Source organism: Pantherophis guttatus, chromosome 2 (assembly GCF_059756535.1).
Source record: "Pantherophis guttatus breed Tessera chromosome 2, ASM5975653v1, whole genome shotgun sequence".
NCBI classification, from domain to species: Eukaryota; Metazoa; Chordata; class Lepidosauria; order Squamata; family Colubridae; genus Pantherophis; species Pantherophis guttatus.
In genome coordinates this window covers 113,234,672-113,256,547 of record NC_142064.1, presented here as the reverse complement: position 1 = coordinate 113,256,547, position 21,876 = coordinate 113,234,672, and the positions used below count along the sequence as shown (strand labels likewise).

The following is a 21,876-nucleotide window of genomic DNA, read 5'->3' as shown; positions in this document are numbered from 1 at the left end:
CGTGGAGTGACTTTGGCACGGCAAACTATTTGGAGAACATTTCCTGGAACTCCTGGATGCTAATAATGTCAAGAGGACTGTATGTGTTTGTTTGTGTATCTGTGTGCATGAAGAGGGTACACCCTTTAGCAATGGGTGCATGCTCAAACTATCTACAGGCAACTTGGTATTAGGAGTAACCCCCTTTGTTTTTTCATTATCTTTAACAGAAGTAAAATTTCTCCTCTGAAAAATTTGCTTTTTGGATAATGTATCTTCAGTGTGCCAATACAATGGGCTTTTATAGTTGCTTTCTGTTCCACTACTCATTGCAGGCAAAGTAGCATTCAGTAGCTATCCATGCTGCTGTACAATTTCTTCCAATGTTTTCCCAGTTCTAAGTAAAACGATATACCACCATGTATGCAATCAACGTGGAGTTACAACTATGAATTTTCTTTCTTTTTAAAAAATAAGTTATTTCTCCCCCCCCCACTCATTTTTTTTTCTTCTTTAATAGATCTAGTTTCAACTAACACATGAGAAAACACAATCATATTTAAAGATTCAAATAATGCAATGGACAAAAATATAATTGCCTGTGCTGAATTGCTGGATTTCAAATTTGAAAATATATTCAACCAAATTTAGGGATATACAAAACTGGAAGTAAGGATTATAGCTTTAGCCTAGAAGAGTTTGTTTAGCAATTATGGTGATGATCTGAAATAACCCTTCGTGCTGTCACAGAACCAGCCTTACCGCAAATAGCTTGATGGAATGTTATATAAGACCCCAGGTGAGTCTTATAGCTAAGACTCACCTGAGGGATCAGTATACAATGCTGGTGCAATGCTAAGCATACTTCAGGAATCAGGCGTTACTGACAGCATAACTTGTGCAGGTTGTACACAGCAAGACTGAGCCAGGTTAATAGTGTTTGATATTACCCTGACTCCAAAGGCTTGTGGAAGTTTTTGGAGCTATTCAAAAAGTACAGAATAAGATAATCAGATCAAGATCTCGGGTATGGGATTACAATAACTTTCAATCTCTCTTAATGATGAAACATTATTTGCATTTCTCTTCTTTAGTCTATCTTAACCCCCTAATGAGTACCAGTTAGTTACTTAGATCACCTTCTAGAAATAATCAGGCAATGGGCACAAATCCGTCTTCAACTGAAGATGTGAAGCCAGGCCTGGCTCAGAAACCAGTCAATAATCTTCTCATTTTTAGTTAGACTCTTGTGCTTTTATTTTGAAGGTGACCTGATTTCCTTAAGATATGAGAATGATTTATGGGTGCTTGGAAATAAAAGAAAAATGTTCGCAACATAGCTAAAAGAAAAGAAAGCTAGCAAAACACCACATGGATACTCTCTGATGTACTGGAGAACATAAACCACAATGAATTCCTGTAAGCAAAAATAAGAGAAAAACAAAATAACCAAACTGCATGGAAAGAGAGATTGGCATAGATGTGGGAGAGAACTATTACACTCATCCAATACTATCACCATCTAGTGGCTGTGTTATCATATTTCCCCGAAAATAAGACCCTGTCTTATATTTTTTTGAACCCTGAAATAAGCGCTTGGCCTTATTGCCATGTGCTGAAAAGCCCGATTAGGCTTATTATTAAGGAATGCCTTATTTTGGGGGAAATGATATCAACAGAATGGGGCAATATGGAGGACATCTTTTGATCAAAAGGCTACCTTTCTTTGCATTAATGGGTGAGCAGTTGCAAAGCTGATCCCAAATCACTCGAGAAGTTGATATTGTGGAATAATTAAAATCTGGAATCAGTGGGGAAGATGTTTTATTGGAATGTGTTACTCCATCACTGGGGGCTTTGAAAAAGAGACCGGACAGCTATTTGTCTCAAGTGGTATAGGGTCTCCTGCTTGAGCAGGAGATTGGACTAGAAGACCTCCAAGGTCCCTTCCAGCTCTGTTATTCTGAATATTCTGGAATGCTTGGCTTAAACAAGGGATTAATATTTTAAATCATTTTATTTTTAGCGGTTGTTTTAAATATTTTGAAACATTGTTGTTTAAATTAAACTTGTTTTTAATATGCACTTGACAATTTAAGCAACTGAAGATTGTATTAATTAAGCAATTTGACATATGTCTGAAGTAAATAGAATTTCAGCTTCTTTAAGAGATACTTTACTCGAAATAAACTTTCAATTTTATAAGTTATTAAAAAGCAAAATAAAAGTTAGTTATATATTTGTAGAAGGAAGAGTTGTATTATCCAATCTGGATAATCAATGGTTATCCAATCATTATCCAGGCATTATAAGTATGAAATAGCCCTGCGACAAGGGCCTGATAGGCTTCGGAGGTCATTCTCTTTTGATCATGCTGTAACTCTTCAACATATGTGAGAGCCCTATTAGACCCCTTGCAGTGTGCTTACCGAGCAAATAGATTGGCAGATGATGCTGTCAATATGGCACTGCACTACATCTTTCAACACCTTGAATCTTCAGGGAAGGAACATGCACAGGTCCTTTACAAAGCTCAGCATTCAATACCATCCTTCCAGAAATTCTTCTCCCTAAACTTATTCAGTTAGCAGTGCCTATCCATACTTGCAGATGGATTATTAGCTTTTGACAAATAGGAAGGAACAGATGAAGCTAGGGAAAATCACACTGAGCACCCGGTTAATTAGCACAAGTGCCCCTCGGAGTTGTGTGCTCTTTCCATTGCTCTTCTCTCTATATACCAATGACTGCATCTCTAAGGATCCCTCTGTTAAGTACTGAAGTTTGAAGATAATACAACAGTTATTGGTCTTATTTGAAACAGTGATGAGTTTGCATGTAGATGGGAGGTTGAACAACTGGCCCTGCGGTTCAGCCGGAATAATCTGTAGCTCAACATGCTTAAAACTGTAGTGATGAGAGGATTTTAGGAGGAGCCTTTCTATTCTACCACCTCTTACTATATTTGACAGCACAGTATAGCAGTAGAATCCTTCAAGTTTTGGGGTTCTATAATCTCCCAGGATTTGAAATGGACACCTAACATTCAAAAGGCACAACAAACAATGTTCTTCCTGCATCAACTCAAAAACTTCAGACTGGGCCAGGAGCTGAGGGGTCCTTGGTGCTCTCTGAGCTTGCTTGTTTTCTTGCAGACTTTTCCTTACCCAAATTAGGTAACATCATTAATGCTACTCACTAGCACTGATGATGTTACCTAGTTTGGGTAATGAAATGTCAACCCTGAACTACAAATATTCTCCTTTAAGCATAAAATGCTTCAGACTGCCCCCGGAGCTGTTGATACAGTTCTACAGAGGAATTATTATCTGTCATTTGTACTTCTATAACTGCCTGGTTTGGTACAGCAACCAAACAGGACTGGTACAGACTCCAACGGATAGTTAGAACTGCAGAAAAAAACAATTGCAAGCACCCTGGCTTCCATAGAAGACCTGCATATTGTGCGGTCAGGAGGGCTGAGAAAATAGTTTATAGACATAAACTATTTCAACTTCTCCCCTCAGGACAGTGCTATAAGACATCAAACAACTAGACACAGGGACAATTTTTTCTCTCATGCCATCACTCTGTTGAACACCTAATCCTCATAGCACTGTCTTATGTCTAAGTATATTTACCCATGTTGTATGGCTGTAATATTACTATTATCCTTCCCATCTTGTTTATTACCCCCTCTTATTATTATGATTATTATTACTCTGTTGCTTTGAATGTACATCAAGAGTGTTTGCACTGGAGACAAATTCCTTGTCTAATCACACTTGACTAAATAAAGTGTTGTGTTTCTATTCTATATAGTTGAGAAATGCTATACTAGAGTTTATTCAGCAGTTAATGCAGCTTTTATTGATCTGAGATATGTTTTCAGATTGTCTCTTGACTGAAATTATGAAAGGCTTTGAAGAACTCTTCAGTGGAAAGAAAGTTATTATTACTTATCTGCAAACACCATGAGATTTCCCAGAGGAAGGTGTGGTATAATACACCCAGAGATTATACTATGGGAATTCCTGTCAAAAGAGATGTTAGACAAGAGTGCATTTTGTTCCCCATTCTTTTCAATCTATTGCTCAATCGTCTTGTAGCCAAATTGAACAATACAGCTCTCTATCAGTCTATCAGTCAAAATAAACATGTCTCCATCATCTTTTATGCAGATGACACTGTTCAACTTTTGCAGACACAGAGTGGCCTAAGCAATCACTTTACATACTTGCCAAATACTACTGGGAAGAAATGCTGAAAATCAATTACCCCCAAGCCAATGTTATGGTGTGTGCTGAGCATCCCAACTTACAAGTGTACACCCAATATAATGAATCAAGGTATTCATCTAGTCAGATATTGTTTTTCAAGCCACTGGTAACCATAAAGCCCATGCTGATTTTGCTATCCTAACTATGTGGAAACCAGAAGCTTTCTTTGTATCTACAATGCTTAATGTCTTCTTAGCTAAGGTCTGTTGTCTTTGGAGCTCAGTTCAGCCCTTCCAGGTCATCCCTTCTCCTTGAAAAAGTACAACCCTGGTTTTTAAGACCCACTTCCCTAATGTAATGTGTGCTATGAAGCCAGTTTACTTAAAATAAAATTGGACAACCATTTGTCCAGAATGGTATAGGGTCTCCTGCTTGAGCAGAGGGTTGGACTAGAAGACCTCCAAGGTCCCTTCCTGTTATTCTAAGTTATTCTGTGTTAAAACTGAAACATCTGTCCATGTTTAGTTTTTTCCTTCATGGTTTAAATTATTTTTTCTCCTGACTGGTTTGGCTCTTTTAATCTTGCTTGACAGGTTTAATCCTTCCTAGAGGCAGACACTTCCTGAGAAATTGCATTGGTGTGTATATGTGTGTGCGTGCACCAAAATAATCGATATGGGCTATGTGTTGGCCAATCCAAAGCAGCATGCCACAGACACAGAGATACATGTGGATCTGACAGTTTTGCCTAGAAATGTTTTTGAGTTGCCCTACTCCTCTACTCTGTCCTGTTAGGTGCCTTAGCTCTATAACAGCCCCCAAATTCAGAAGGCCAGATTTAACAGCCTCCCAAAAGCTATTATTGAGGGGAGGTATTGGAACAGCCCATTTGAGTGGAACTATGCCTCTGTGGTGGAGGAGCAATTGAAACATTGGATCATGTTGCATTTGGTGCTCACTTTTTTTAAATTTGATTTATATGCCGCCCTTCTCCGGAGACTCAGGGCGGCTTACAATGCGTTAAGCAATAGCCTTCATACTTTTGTATATTTATACAAAGTCAGCTTATTGCCCCCACAAACTGGGTCCTCATTTCACCTACCTTTGAAAGGATGGAAGGCTGAGTCAACCTTGAGCCTTGGAGAGATTCGAACCAGCAGTAAATTGCAGGCAGCTGTGTTAATAACAGGGTGCGTAGACCACTGTACTATCAATCACTGTACTATTAATGCTGATACTTAGCAGAAAGTTGATTTCTCATAGAGACTCTTTAAGGTAAAGGTAAAGGTTCCCCTCGCACATATGTGCTAGTCGTTCCCGACTCTAGGGGGCGGTGCTCATCTCCATTTCAAAGCTGAAGAGCCAGCGCTGTCCAAAGACGTCTCCGTGGTCATGTGGCCTGACTAAATGCCAAAGGTGCACGGAACACTATTACCTTCCCAGCAAAGGTGGTCCCTATTTTTCTACTTGCATTTTTTACGTGCTTTCAAACTGCTAGCTTGGCAGAAGCTGGGACAAGTAACAGGAGCTCACCCTGTTATGCAGCACTAGGGATTCGAACCGCTGAACTGCTGACCTTTCGATCATCAAGCTCAGCATCTTAGCCACTGAGACACCGCGTCCCTCATAGACTCTTAGCAGAAGGTTATTGTTCAACTCTCTGGTTGCTCCAACCTCTTTAATTAATTTATTATCAGATCAGTTTGACTCTTTTTCACAGAACAGAAATATTTGCTAAATAGATGAAACTTGAATGGTTAGGGCTAGAGATAAAAGGGAGCAAGTCCATCCCTTTTCTAGTTTTGAGGAAGTTATAGGAGGATGGGCTGATCACACTCAACAACTGCCAAGGCTTCCCCCCTTCCATTTCAGCTTTTTCCCCATTTTATTTTTTTCCTCCTTTTTGCCAGAGAATGTTGCTTCCTGGCCGCTCCGTGGTTTGCTTACACAATTTTCAGGGTCCTCTTCCCTGCACTCGCTTTCTTCCTGGAGGCTTCAAATGTCCTGAAGAAGTAAAAGAGTGTGCAAGACACAAACCAACCAACAAATCCACCCCATAAAAGTCCATGTACAATGGTAGATCGTCTAGTCATCTGCATTCCCTCTGCTTATTTTTGGCCTATTGCTCATTTATTTATTTATTTATTTATTTATTTATTAGATTTTTATACCGCCCCCTCTCCCGAAGGACTCGGGGCGGTGCACAGCCAAAGTTAAAAACATACAATATAAACAATTAAAATACGTTTAAAACAGAATTAAATCTAAAATGGCTCCCCAATTTAAAATGCCTTACCCATACCCCTATAAAAAGACGAATTTAAAATTTAAAAATTTAAAATTTCCACATTTAAAAAGGGGGAAGATTTAGGCCAGGCCAGCTTGATAAAATAGAAAAGTCTTAAGTGCGCGGCGGAAGGTGCGCAGATCCGGGATCCTACGTATCTCCGGGGGGAGCTCGTTCCAAATCGTAGGTGCCCCCACAGAGAAGGCTCTCCCCCTAGGGGCCGACAGCCGACATTGTTTGGCTGACGGCACCCGGAGGAGCCCCTCTCTATGGGAGCGTACTGGCCGGTGGGAGGCTATTGGTGGTAGCAGGCGGTCCCGTAAATAACCAGGTCCTGAGCCATGGAGCGCTTTAAAGGTGATAACCAGAACCTTGAAGCGCACTCGGAAGACCACCAGGAGCCAGTGCAGCTCGCGCAGGAGAGGTGTCACATGGGAACTCCATGTCGCTCCCATCACCACCCGCGCGGCCGCACTCTGCGCCAGTTGGAGCCTCCGAGTGCACCTCAAGGGGAGCCCCATGTAGAGAGCATTGCAGTAATCCAGACGAGAAGTAACGAGGGCATGAGTGACTGTGTGTAGGGAGTCCCGATCTAGATAGGGACGCAACTGGCGGATCAGGCGAACCTGATGAAAAATCCTCCCGGACACGGCCGTCACATGCTCTTCTAACGACAGCCGTGAATCCAGGAGGACGCCCAAGTTGCGAGCCCTATCCGTGGGGGCCAATGATTCGCCCCCAATAGTCAGCGATGGCATTAGCTGACTATATCGGGACGTCAGAAACCACAGCCACTCGGTCTTGGATGGGTTGAGCCTGAGCCTGTTCCTCCCCATCCAGATCCGTACGGCCTCCAGGCACTGGGACATCACTTCAAGGGCATCGTTGGGGTGATCCGGGGTGGAGATGTACAGCTGGGTGTCGTCAGCGTACTGATGGTACTCCACCCCAAAACCACGGATGATCTCGCCCAGCGGCTTTACATAAATGTTGAACAAAAGGGGCGAGAGGACCGATCCCTGCGGCACCCCACATATGAGGGGCCTCGGGGTCGACCTCTGCCCCCCTGTCAACACAGACTGCGACCGGTCGGAGAGAAAGGAGGAGAACCACCTTAGTACGGTGCCTCCCACCCCCAACTCTTCCAACCGGTGCAGCATGATACCATGGTCGATGGTATCAAAAGCCGCTGAGAGATCTAACAGGACCAGGACAGAGGAACAGCCCCTGTCCCGAGCCCTCCAGAGATCATCAACCAACGCGACCAATGCCGTTTCCGTGCTGTATCCAGGCCTGAAACCCGACTGGAACGGATCCAGATACGACGCTTCATCCAGGTACTGGGGAAGCTGTCCCGCAACCACACTCTCAACAACCTTCGCCACAAAACGAAGGTTGGAGACTGGACGATAATTAGCCAATATTGCCGGGTCCAGGGAAGGCTTCTTGAGGAGGGGCCTCACCACCGCCTCCTTAAGGGCGGCGGGGAAGACACCCTCACCCAATGAAGCATTTATAATCCCCTGGAGCCAGCCTCGCGTCACCTCCCGGGAAGCCAGCACTAACCAGGAGGGACACGGGTCCAACAAACATGTGGTCGCGTTCAATCTACCCAGAATCCTGTCCACGTCATCTGGGGTCACAGGATCAAACTCATCCCAGATAACAGTCTCAAGACCTGCCTCCGTCACTCTCGCTGGATCTACCCAGTCAGAGTCCAGACCTTCCCGAATCTGAGTGATTTTGTCATACAGATACTGAACAAAGTCCTCGGCTCTTCCCTCCAAGGGGTCCTCCCGCGCTTCCTGGTGGAGCAGGGAGCGGGTCAGCCTAAACAGGGCGGCCGGGCGATTATCTGATGATGCAATAAGAGCAGCAAAATGCGTACATTTTGCTGCTTTTATCGCCACTAGGTAAGTCCTAATATGGGATCTAACCAGTGTCCGGTCCGATTCAGAAAGACTAGCTCTCCAACTACTCTCTAGGCGTCTTTTCCGGCGCTTCATCTCCCTCAGCTCCTCGGTAAACCAAGGAGCAAGGCGAGATCCGCGCCGGGTCAGAGGCCGCAAAGGCACGACTCGATCCAGGGCCCCAGCGGCCGCCCTATCCCAGGCGGCCACTAGGTCTCCAGTCGAGGCGTGAGCCAGAACCTCAGGAATTGGCCCAAGCTCCGTCTGGAACCTATCAGGTTCCATCAGGCGCCTGGGGCGGTACCATCTTATCGGTTCCGCCTCCCTGCAGCGGGGTGCCGCGGTACGAAGGTCAAGGCGAAGGAGAGAGTGATCCGACCATGACAAGGGCTCGATGACTACATCCCCTATCTCAAGATCACTCAACCACTGTCCAGAGACAAAAAGCAAGTCCAGTGTGTTTCCCCCAGTGTGCGTAGGGCCATGAATTAGTTGGGTCAGATCCATGGTCGTCATGGAAGCCATGAACTCCTGAGCCACCTCAGACGTCTCGCCCACGGACGGCAGGTTGAAATCCCCCATGACCATAAGTCTGGGGGTATCAACCGCCACCGCAGCAATAACGTTGAGTAGCTCAGGCAGGGTTGCTGCCACGCGGCAGGGAGCCAGGTACGTGATCAGCAAGCCCATCTGAACCCCATGGCCCCACTTCACAAGGAGGGACTCACAACCAGCTGTCTGAGGTACAGTGGTCTCCCTGGGCCTAAGGCCTTCTCTAATAATAACCGCTACTCCCCCGCCCCTCCCTGACCTCGGCTGATGGAATGCGCGGAAGCCTGGTGGGCACATTTCTACCAGAGGGACCCCTCCCTCCGGGCCCAACCAGGTCTCCGTAATACCCGCCAGGTCCGCTCCCCCCTCCTGAACAAGATCACAGATGAGGGGGGCTTTATTTACTACGGACCTGGCGTTGCACAACATCAGACGAAGGCCCGGGCCGTGAGGATCTGTGCAACCTGGCAAACGGGTGGAGCCTTGGGGGCCGGAGCACCCTACCGCTTGGAGACAGCGGGTGCGTGCTCCCTTAACATGATATGGCCCCCTGCTCCCGCCATATCTACCCCTCCCACTCACAGTACTGATGGTAAAAACACAGTCCGAACAAGCTCGACCCCCTCCATTGCCCCCGGGTCCCCCACCCGCCCCGCCGCGTGTCGTGGCCGGGCCCGACCCTCCCCTTGGTGGGTTATCCCCCAAACCCACGCCCCTAATTCCAATACCACCCCCCTCCCCCCTCCCCAAACCCCTTAAAAGATTAGACATAGACAATTTTAAAAAACCCCGCAACCCCCTCTTTGCGACATGCCACCTCTCGGGGTTCCAAAGCCCGTCATCGAGGTAGGCCCTCGATAGAGTGGAGGGCCAAGCCTGCGAGAGGGGGGAGTCTCGCAGACCAAGAAGCTCCGCTGCTGAATACAGTTTGGAAATTTACAATTTCTATATTTCCTTTTTGCCATATTTATTCCTCATCTATTTTTTTAAAAAAACAATATTACCCTTCATCCTCATCTCTAATCTTAATCAAATTCAATTTTTTCCCTTCTATTCTATATTATACCCCTTCCCATTGTCATCTATTTTTATATCCATCCTCACATTGGTTAATTATGTAATTATGTAATACAGTTGTTTAATACAAATTCAACATTTTAATATAAATCAATTAGTTATATAACTATCTTTTTTGTATATTAATCAATATGAACATGAATGTTCCAATTATTTCCATGCAATCCAATTTCTTACAAATCAATTAATTATATTTACCAATAATAATAAACCAAATAATTTCCCCCATATATTCCTCCAAACCACAACTTAACCATTTCTGCTTTCAACACAATATACAATTAATAGTATCTCAATTATTACAATTCCCTGGTTAAATAGAGCTTTTTTTCTTTTGTGTTTTAAAATCTTGAACTCTCCTCTTTTGCCCTAAATTTCCCATGGTTTGCAGTTTTGCACCTACCTTTTTGGTGAGGAAAAAGAAATCTCTCTCTGCCTCATTTTGTCACGCTGCTTTACTTTCGCTTTCGCTTTTCAGCATAGCTAGGGGGAAAAAAAATCTGCTCCAGGAACTCTTTGCAGCTAGCAACACAACAGAGCTCTGCACAAAACAGCTGAGAGCAAATCAGCTGAGAGCAGGGAAGCCGAGCTAATCAACTTGTGCTAATTAACCTATGCGGAAGCTGTAAGGGGCTGTTTTTTCTATTTTTTCAGGCATAGGTCTGCTCATTTGTTTTCTTTTAACACTGATCACCTGTAGGGCGGCCCTTTGAAGCCCCGCGGCAAGAGTTTAAACAGTCTTTTTTCCCTCTAGCCATCAGCTGGGACTCAGGAGGCAGCCGGAACTCAGGAGGCAGAATGAAAAATCAGGACTTTTTAAAAACGCGACACGGGACAAATTGCTAAAAATCGGGACTGTCCCGCCAAAAGCTGGACATCTGGTCACCTTAGCATATGGACTACTTAGAGGGCTGAAAAAGTTATATTTGACTGGTCCTCGCACTTTTGACCAGTCCTCGAACTTACGACTGTCCTCACAATTTACGTTTTTGCCCTATCTTGTCACCATGGTGAAGAGAAGCAGTTGTGAAATGAGTGACACGGTTGTTAAGAATGGTACAATGGGCATAAATGATAACCAGTCATAACTGCGAAGACCGGTCAAAAGTGCGAGGACCTGTCAGAAGTCACATTTTTCAGCCCTCTGGGTAGTCCTTTTGTGCACAGGGACTACTCAGAGGGCTGAAAAAGTTATTTTTGACTGGTCCTCGCACTTTTGACCAGTCCTCGAACTTACGACTGTCCTCACAATTTACGTTTTTGCCCTATCTTGTCACCATGGGGAAGAGAAGCAGTTGTGAAATGAGTGACACGGTTGTTAAGAATGGTACAATGGGCATAAATGATGACCAGTCATAACTGCAAAGACCGGTCAAAAGTGCGAGGACCTGTCAGAAATCACATTTTTCAGCCCTCTGGGTAGTCCTTTTGTGCACAGGGACTACTCAGAGGGCTGAAAAAGTTATTTCTGACTGGTCCTCGCACTTTTGACCAGTCCTCGAACTTACGACTGTCCTCACAATTTACGTTTTTGCCCTATCTTGTCACCATGGTGAAGAGAAGCAGTTGTGAAATGAGTGACACGGTTGTTAAGAATGCTGCACAGGCATAAATGTGAGGATGGTCATAAGTGTGAGGACCAATCAAAAGTCCGAGGACCTGTCAGAAATGACTTTTTTCAACCCTCTGGGTAGTCCCTATACACATAGCCATGGCCACCCAGTCACATGACCAGCTAGCCACGCCCACCCAGTCACATGACCTCTAAGCCACGCCCACAAAATAAGCCATGCCCACAGAACCGGTAGTAAAAAAGTTTAGACCCGACCCCTGGTTGGGGGTCACCACAACATGAGGAACTGTATTAAAGGGTCGCGGCATTAGGAAGGTTGAGAACCACTGCACTAATCACTGCGGAACCTATTAAAATCTCAGCAGTGCATAGTGCTAGAGCATGGACTATATATCCTGTCCTGGTTGACCTTCTTTTGCTCTGTGCCCCAGATAGGTTCTTTTGAACCTGTTAGTCATAGTACGCATGCCAATATTTTCATACACCTGAGCAGGATTTTCAGGATTTTAAAACGATCCCAGCACCGCACTGAAAACGTTTCCATGTTTGTAAATAGAAATGAATTGTCTCTAGGGAGAAATGAAAATTGTTGTCCACTTCTCTTTCCCCCGATCAGAATTGGTTGACATGTAAACTTTCAAGAAAATATATTTTTAAAGAAGAAAATAGGTAAGAACAGCAACTACTTCTATACAGCCACACAGAAATGTTCTTAATACTCTGGGAAGAAAGGCTGAGACCACAGAACCTGGATACATTTGAAAATGATAAAACTGAATGGATCTTGAAATCTTAAATTCTGTTATTAAATATTTTTCTTTTAAAAGATCCTGCTTGTATACCTGCAGATCCTGCTTGTATACCTGCTTTAAACAGAATAAGGAAGGGCAATTACATTGCTGCTGAAGTTGAAACCATACCCACATAAAGCCAATGGGAATTAATATGGGGAGAAAGTTGTACAACTAGTTCATAACATCATTCTTATTCAATTGAAAAATTGAGGGAAAAAGGGAGAGAATGTTGGTATGATGACCACATGATGACAATACCACCTAGAACTCTAACCAATGAAGACAGGAATGTCCATCCACAAGAGTGCCAGGCTTTGTACAGCCACTGTGGGGCCCATTCTCTTTGCTAGTGTCCCTTATACCAGCAGGCCAGCATTCCTAGCAGTTCAGCAGCAATTTGATTATTGCTGAACAGGAATCATCTCAAGTATTGCTGGTACCAAAGCCTCTTTCTTCCTCTGAAATACCTCAACATGGGACAAGCTGCACTGGGCTTCAGGATCCCAGAAAAACAGGCAGGTAAGAGTGTCCGTCCCTCACCCCTTATTCAGCTTGCTAAGTGATATGTGCAATTTAGGGTGAAAAGTTGCCCACCCTTTGTCTAGAAACAATCCCCCTTATCAATCCTATCCTGGGGCAGGAGAAACATTATTATGAGAATTTCAACGATTACTAGAAGAAAATTGGTTCTAAGATCTTTGTAAATAGCTCTTGGCTGTTAGAAACAAAATAAACGAAACCATCGCATATATGCCAAATTAGTCATTTAGCACCATTTTACTTTGACAGCAGACTTCTGAAGAGCTGTTGTACAGAACAGGAAGCCAGGCCTTGATGGCTGTCTGTGAAAACACCTGGAATCAGATGAAGGCGGGTGTAATGAGTACCCAAGAATATTCACATTAATGTGGAAGACTGATGAGGGCTAGGTCTGCGGAGGAGCGAGCGGGAGAGGCAGCTTTGAATGGCAGGAAATGTCTTCACTTCCTGCTTCTCCTGGAGCCACTGCTCAGGAAAATATTACTCAGAACCATTAGGCCACTTCACACAGAGCAATAGAGTTGTTTCGCGCTCATTGCTTCCTGCTCTGTCCTGGAATTGACTTTCCTGGAGCAAAGGCTTTACCAGAGCCTTTGCAATCATAGAAATCCAAACCTGAATCAGCTAATCCAGACGGGGTGTGGGGAGGACACCCCACTCTGACAAACAGCAGCACCAGAGGATGGCTGCAAAAAAAAAATGTTCCAGGAACTTTTGCAGGCAAAGAAACCAGGGGGTTGATGCAAAGTTTAGAAAAGTGAACACTATGACTTTATGGACATGCAGGTCTGATAACATGTTAATGTGAGGCAACAATCTCTACAGATAAGCACACACGCCTACAAAGAGCAAACCCTACCAGTCTTGGCGCCACCCAGCCTTCTAAACTCAGTTTTCCTTGTGGAGCTATATTCTCCCACATAAACTGCCTCCATCTCCAGCCATGGATAGCACCTCTGAGGCTATGAAGAGGGTCTTATTTTTTTGTTTATTATTAGATTGTTATCCCATCTTTATTACTTGATAAGTAACTCAATCAAGGTGGCAAACATACCTAATACTCCTTCTTCCTCCAACAACAGCCCTGTAAGATGGGTTGGGCTGAGAGAGAGTGACTGGCCCAAGGTCACCCAACCAGATTTCATGCCTAAGGCAGCACTAGAAGTCACTGTCTTCTGGTCACTGGGCCAATACCTTAATCACTACAGCAAACTTTTCCAGCCCTGAACAAGGAGCCACAGATTTCTGCTAACAGTAATTGGAGTTCCCAGCATGGATCCCATGCTGAGATGAATCAGAGAGGTGAGGCAAGGGAGGTTCCCTCCTCAATAGCTTATGCTGTAACAACAAATATGTTTTTAAATGTATTTTTGTTCTCCTTTTATTGTTGGAAGGGCAAGAGATCATTTTAGCAGAAGTAAATAATCAGTCTCGTTAAACCTTAGGCTGGAAGTTTATTGGAACACAGTCTGTTTTTTTTGGCTTTCTAATCATACTGTGGCTATGATGTGGGTGACCCTCCCAAGGCAAACCAAATTTGTAGATTCTGCAAAAGCCACCCCATTTGGCTGAGGTGTGCTGGCCGTCATGCAGCGCAGCCCCAAATCCTGCCCCTGCCCCTAGTGGCATTTCCCACAGATGCACAATAGTTTCTTCTTGGTATATCCCATACTCTCACCTAGAAGCAGCGGCCCACATCTGCACATGGCACCCAGGCACACGGCAGTATGTCTGCCTTTGACCACGCGTGCACAAGCAGGCACACAGAAAGAGAGAGAAGCAATCTGGGGGCCTGCATGGGCTGCCTCCTGGGTCCAATGGCAGGAAGCACCTGGCCTGTCTGACGGAAGCAGCCGGCTCTATCTGCTTCCTACTCTTCCTGTTGTATTGGGGGTTGGGGAGAAAGGCTAGTGCAGGGAGGATGGGCAGCTTAGGCTCTCTGTCCAAACAGGATATGTGCAGAAGTGACCACTTACAGGTGGCTAGATTTCCCTGACTCCACTGACTCTTGCTTGATTTTAAAGTATGGCAAACTTCAAGAGATAAATCTTCCTCTCTGGCACCAATGCCTCTCAGGAATTATGACAGAGCTGGGCACATTCCTAGGGAGACACTTCATTGCCATTCCTCTATCTAAGCTCTAAGGCTAGAGTCACACTGGAGTACTGTGACAATCTGTAATTGTTGGCACATGACAGGCAGCACAGTCCACACTCGGCTGTGTTCAGAATCAGAGTTTGTCTCCTCCCTGTGGGGGGGGGAGGCTAGACTGTCCTTTTGCCCTGGAGAACCAGAGGTGTGACAGCTGTCCCATTGGCTTGTCAGATTTTCAAGCATGCCCAGATTCAAACCATCATTCCTTGGTCCTTGGCTATAGTTCTTTTACAGCTCAGGCAACACTAGGCTGAGTCACAGAAGTATAAAAGAGGGGCAGGTTTTTAAAATAAGAGTTGCACATGAATCAGCTTCTGAGAAATGCTTAGACTCAAGAGGTGGCATTTCTCTATCATCTATTGTCAACGGTTCTACTAACAAATCCAAAAGAAATAGATACCCTCGGGATCTTTGAATTCCCAAAAGTATAACTTTATTGAATACATCATCTGGGAACTGCAGAAGCAAAACCAGCTCTGGTTTTCCCACCGAAATGCTTGTTTAGTTAAACAATAGATTCCTTTTCTCCCCATCCCTGGGTGTTCACATGGTCCAAGTATAAATCTTCCTTTTGTTATGGGATCAGTCCATGTCTCCGTCTAACACCTGCAGTAGTGACCTTGGTGAGGTTCAGGCTCTCACAGTCCTAGATGAAATCTTAGTATTCCATTTCCCCTCTCCCTCCTCCTGTTTGAATGGCAAGTTGAAGACTGATAGAAGCTCAGAAGAAGTAAAGCGATTCAATCTTGACATGCCGACCCCTTGGAGGAAGAGTAGACCGAGAAGAATATCAAACATAGATTAACATTGTTACTCACAAATCTTTAGCTCTCTTCTGACTACTTCTTCTGCCCTGACATTATGGGCAGCAACCCACTCAGCATCGGCTGAGAGATAATCTTTCCACTGCACTAAGTATATGCAGTGTACATACTTAGTGCAGTGTACAAATATTGTACTCAAGACACTAAAATGTCTTGAGTACAATATTTTTTTGATTTCATATTGTTCCTAACCTCCCACTATAACAGGAGGTGGCAGCTCTCTTTCAACTTGCCTTAACTTAAAGCCTTGAAAGGGTTTTAATAAACTACAGTGGAACACTGGATGGATTCAATAAAGCACCTTTGGCAACTATAATTCCACCATGGTCGGGTTTATGATCTGAACGATTGGGAAAGGCCCTATACTGGGTTGTTGGTTTGAGCTCCGAGCTTGGTAATTTGGTTGCAAATGTTTCATCAACATTCAAGGAGACATTGTCAGTGCACTTTGAATTGTACCTTTTCATGTGATGCAGATTAGTGTGGATGTTTGTTTTATGTAATCTGCATCACATAAAAAGATATTTAAAGGCCAGTGCTCGGATAGATGAACCCAATTCAAAATGCACTGACAATGTCTCCTCGAATGGTGACAAAATGTTTGCAACTCCGAGCTTGGCCCAATTATCAACCCGAGCTACTTATATTTAAATACATTTCAAGGCCTATGTACTTGGGACCCAGCTTCTTACAAGGTTGCCTCAACTTTAAGTATTTCATAGGTAGGTATACTTTATCCCAACTCTAAATTCTTTCTGAGGTACTCTTCTCTGATCGGCTTATTTCTTTTGCATCTCTCTGGCCTATTCAGTGCCTTTTGCACATTTCCCCAGGCAGGTTTTAGGGTGCCCATCCATTCAGCTAGTGTTACTGAAGAAGGAGACTCCCTCAGAAATTCTGGCATTGGTACGAACTTAACTCCTGTGGCTGCATTAAATGGGGTGAACCCAGTGCTACTATGTACCAAAATATTATAAGACACTTCTGCGAAAGGCAGGAGTTCCGCTCAGTTGGTCTGCTAGTAATTCACATAGCAATGTAAATATTGTTCTACTATTCCATTAGTTCTCTCCTCCTCCCCCGTCCCCCGTTAGTGCTCGGATGGAACCCCGAGCTAAGCCCTTGGGAGGAACCTATTCACTTAGTGAACTCCTGCCAGAACTTCACAGTGAACTGTGCCCCCCCCCAGTCTAAAATGATGCATTTTGGAACTCCATGCAGCCGATAAACATGTTGCACAAACATCTTGGCCAGACTTCAGGCTGAAGGAAGTTTTGGATACACAATGAAATGCGCTTGCTTCAAAAACAGGTTGACCACTGTCCAAATTACAGTATTCCTGGTGCTCTCAGACAATTCCACAATAAAGTCCATGGCGAGCTCTTCCCATGGCTGGTTAGGGTTGGCCACCAGCTGCAGCAGCCTAGGAGTCTTTCCTGGTAAGCTTTTCATGAATATGCACAGTGGGCAGCTTGCCACATAGCTTTCAATGTGTTTCTTCATGTTGGCCACTAGAATTGCCTCCTAACCAAGTGAAGGGTTTTTACAAACCTGAAGTGGCCTGCCAGCTTCACATCGTGGCTTCTTTGTGTAGGATCAGGGTTCTCTGGTTGGCTGGGACATACAGTTTTTCCCCCTTCCAAGCCAGGCCTTCTCTCATCGTCAATTCTTTCTTATGATCTCTGAACCACTCATCTTCCTCCAGGGCTTCCCTCAGCTGCCATTTCAGAGCATCATCAGTCGGCTGAGGAGCAGCTAGCAGCTGTCGCTTTGCTGAGACCTGTGCCGCCAGTTGCCAGGAGGGGATGACGGAGTTAACGATTTCCTCCCAGGTGCTCATATATTGGGGCATTTGTGAGAGCGCATCTGCAAGGAAATTCTTCCTCCCTGGCAAATACCGAAGAATGAAATTGAACTGATTAAAGTACTGAGCCCATCGTACTTGTTTGGGGGAAGTTTCCTCGGGGCTTTCAGGGCCTCCAAGTTCTTCTGGTCTGTCCACACTTCGAAGGGGATTTTGCTGCCTTCCAGAAACTGCCTACAGGTCATCAGCACCCATCTAACAGCATAGGTCTCTTTTTCCCATGCCTTTCAGTGTCAATCAGTTTTTGGGAAGTGTAGGTGCAGGGCTGGAGTGCTCCCTTCTCATTTCTTTGGAGCAGGACGGCCTGCACCACATTTTGGAAAGCTGATCCTCTTAGATCCTTCCTCAATTGTCCTACTGTGACAAATTCATGACACTAAGAACAAAGAACCAGCAGAGTTATCCATTAGAGCAGAAAGAAGTAAAGACCTAGAAAAATACACTTGAGTCTATTTGAGAACTTATTCTCTGGCAACAAGAACAGACCAGAAATTATCTAGAACAGATGTGTCCAATGAGGAGCCCCCAGGCCACATGCAGCCCAGGACAGGTAGTAAAGCAGCCCCCACAAGGTTGTAAATTTTTATCATTATGAGATTTATATACATTAACTGTTTTATATTTTATATGCAGCCCAAGACAATTTCTCTTCATTAAGTTCAGCCCAGGCAAGCCAAAAGGTTTGACAGCCATGATCTAGAAGGATATGAAATAAGCCACAGCTAGCTGTAACCACAGTGAGACTGGCTTGCTTAAATATTGTATATTTAATCCATATTAAATATAAATATACTTAACATTCTAAAATACATCTAATGTTTGTCAGGGAAGTTAGTGAGAGAGGATCCTCTCTGCATATGTTTCCTGATGATGTCAAGATGAGATAGACTCAAAATGAACATTCAGAGAAGAAACTGGATGTTTAAAACAAAGTTCATACCTGTTGTTATAGTCCTACGGTTCCTTCTCTGTATCAAAGTTGCCCTGTCTTTGTTTCCCAAACAGGCACTTGGTTCTCATGACATAAATAGATTAATGCACTCAGGAGATAATTTGTCAGGCTGGATCATTATGATAAAAACTGAAACTAATTCATTAAAAGGAGCACAGCTCAGTGGTTAGTCCTGCCCTGCATGTTCAGTCCTGATAGAGTTGGAAAAAATGCTTACTTAAGAACCCATCTGGCCAAGATTCACACAATACAATAAAGTATGTTCTGCTTAATTGTGGATGTAAAGAAACCACAATTGTCTAGGTTCAAATACTACAAATCATGCTTTGCAGAGCCAAACATTTAATTCATACAACATGCCAAGTCAAAAATTAAACAAACTATGTGTTGGCTTAATGTGGTGCATAGATCCAGCCAGTTAAATCATAAAGCCAGTTAATAACACATTATGATATTAAGGGCTATGGAATTAGATAATCCAACCACCTCTCAGTGTGTAAGATAGCTTCCCTCTGTTTCTTAGGATGGAGAGCTAGAGAGGCCAGCTCTGCAAAATGCGATGCCTGCTGTGGAATGGCTGGTGCTCCAAAGACTGTCCACAGCCCAGCCCTGTGCCATCATAGACTTGTGTTTCCAGCTGTAACTGTAGTCCTGGCATCTTTCAAATCAAGCATCTGGTGTACGTCGGATATTGGCAAGTTTGCATTCAAATTTTAATGATAAGCCTTCAATTTACTGCCAGCAAACTTCTGGTTTTTAATCTTTTTTTAAGGAGGCAACATTTTAGCATTTGACTTGCAAATATCACATCTTCCCAGGAAATATAGGTGTCTGAAATCTTTTTTGTTGATTGAATGGTTAGTGGTTGCAGAGAAATAGCTTTGGAATAATAGGCACTAAAACCTGCTAAACAAATTCTAAAATAAGTTTTAAAATAAAACAACTGTAGCCATTTCTAGGTTGCTCAGCCTGTCACAGGCATTGGACACACCTTGACTTGACATCTAGAGGCCACTTTAGGTGGAACTTGCTTTGCAGTCTCAATAGGTACAAAATATAATCAGGAGCTTATTTTGACTGTATTAAAAGATACAGATTGCTATTTCTTTTTTGGGCATAATTTAAGATTTTAATATATAAAGGCCTAATTGCAGGAGTGAAATCCTATTAGTTTGGACCAGTTCGGGCGAACCACTAGGGATTATGGGCATCAATTTGCCAAACTGGTAGTAATTACCCCTCCTTGGCCCCACCCACACCCATCCGGTTGCTGCTCACCTCTTCTGGCCATTTGATATTCCACAGAATTCAATGTTAAATGCAGCAAAGAGAATGCTAACTTTTCTCCCTCCATTCAGAACGGAGCTGCTGCAGCCTGTCCCTTTAAGGTAGTCCCCAGGAGGGAGGGGGCCAGGAGGGAACCATAAAGGGAGCAGCAGCTCCGTTCTGAATGGAGGGAGAAAAGTTACATTCGCTCTGCCACAGAATTCAGTGTTAAATGCAGCAGAGAGAATGCTAACTTTTCTCCCTCCATTCAGAACGGAGCTGCTGCAGCCTGTCTCTTTTCAGGGGGACGGGGAGGGAGCAGCTGAAATGGAGCCATTTTTGTGAAAGGCAGGAAAATGGGGAAGGGGATTTTCCTGCCTGTCATCCATTCCTCAATCTCAGCACAGACTGAGGGAAGGATGATAGGCAGGAATATTCCCCTCCCCATTTTCTTGCCATTCCCAACAAGGAGTGGCTGGGAGGGGAGGGGCCAATGAGGAGCCCCTCGATGTGAGTGATGTTGAGTTGGCCACGCCCACCCAGTCACATGACTTTCCCCAACCAGTAGGGGAAATTTTTTAATTTCACCCCTGCCTAATTGGCTTAAGCCCTCACCTTTCATATTTGAAGGGGACTGGACATCCAGTTTAGCAGATAAGGCCCTCTGTGTTTGTTCCCAAATTCTGGAATGCACTTCTTTGAGCATTGCAGCCTTCAATCTTTTCACTTTTGGGAAGGGAGTCAAGGAGTTTAAGTTTGGTTTAATTATGATTTTTCTGGTGATCCAGTCAAGATCCAAGCAAGACTGGAGGCTAAAACATATGGCAAACGGTTGCAGGAACTGGGCATGGCTAGTCTAGTGAAGAGAAGGACCAGGGGAGACATGATAGCAGTCTTCCAATATTTGAGGGGCTGCCACAGAGAGGAGGAGGTCAAGCTATTTTCCAAGGTACCTGAAGGCCAGACAAGGAATAATGGATAGAAACTGAACAAGGAGAGATTCAACCTAGAAATAAGGAGAAATTTTCTGACAGTGAGAACAATCAACCAATGGAACAGAAGTTGCCTTCAGAAGTTGTGGGAGCTTCATCACTGGAGGCTTTCAGGAAGAGATTGGACTGCCATTTGTCAGAAGTGGTGTAGGGTCTCCTGCTTGGGTGGGGTTGGGCTAGATGACCTACAAGGTCCCTTCCAACTCTGTTAATCTATTAATCCAGGGATGTCAAATTTAAGGCCCGCGGGCTAGATCCAGCCCATAGGGTGTTTAGATCTGGCCCATGGAGCTGCCCTAGAAACAGCAAGGGACTGTCCTGTTGGTGGCCCTCCCAAGTTCTGTTTCCACTGGCAGGGGTTGCAGGAGGCCATCACAACTGAAAATGGAGTTCGAAAGGGCCACACGCAGCCCTCTCAAGTTCCATTTTCACTGGCAGAGGGTTGCAGGAGGCCATTGCAGCCAAAAACGGAGCTCGGGCGGGCTGCAGGAGGCCCTCCCAACTCCGTTTTCACTGGCAGAGGGTTGCAGGAGGCCGTCGCAGCCGAAATAGAGCTTGGGAGTCTATTTTCTCTGGCAGAGCGCTCAGGTCACCACAGGTGCCCCCGACACAAGTGACATCGAGCTGACTATGCTAACCCTGGCCATGAGCACCCCGGCTCCCCAAGGTCAAACACAACCCTGATGCAGCCCTCAATGAAATTGAGTTTGACACCCCTGTATTAATCTGTTAAAATCCATCTGCAGAAGCAATTTGTTCATTGTGCCTCTTAACTTATTGACCACTAGAGGGAGCAGAGCTACCGAGCCAGAGTTACCTTTGCTTCTGCTCTGCTTTTTCAGCCTGTTTTCTAGGTATTTTTGTTTTCTATTTCCCCCCACCCCACCATGAG

General features: G+C 44.5%; 2 long non-coding RNA genes across 2 annotated transcripts; one reads left to right on the top strand and one right to left on the bottom strand.

Annotated features, from left to right (window-relative positions):
- Nucleotides 1-12,619: 12,619 nt before the first annotated feature.
- LOC148115271 (uncharacterized) lies at nt 12,620-19,566 on the top strand. The gene is made up of 2 exons (XR_015732349.1): nt 12,620-12,911; nt 19,250-19,566. It is a non-coding gene; the product is annotated as an uncharacterized LOC148115271 (long non-coding RNA).
- On the bottom strand, nt 15,497-18,786 carry LOC117675364 (uncharacterized). The gene is made up of 2 exons (XR_015731918.1): nt 18,715-18,786; nt 15,497-18,150 (listed from the first exon to the last, which is right to left on the bottom strand). It is a non-coding gene; the product is annotated as an uncharacterized LOC117675364 (long non-coding RNA).
- Nucleotides 19,567-21,876: the final 2,310 nt, after the last annotated feature.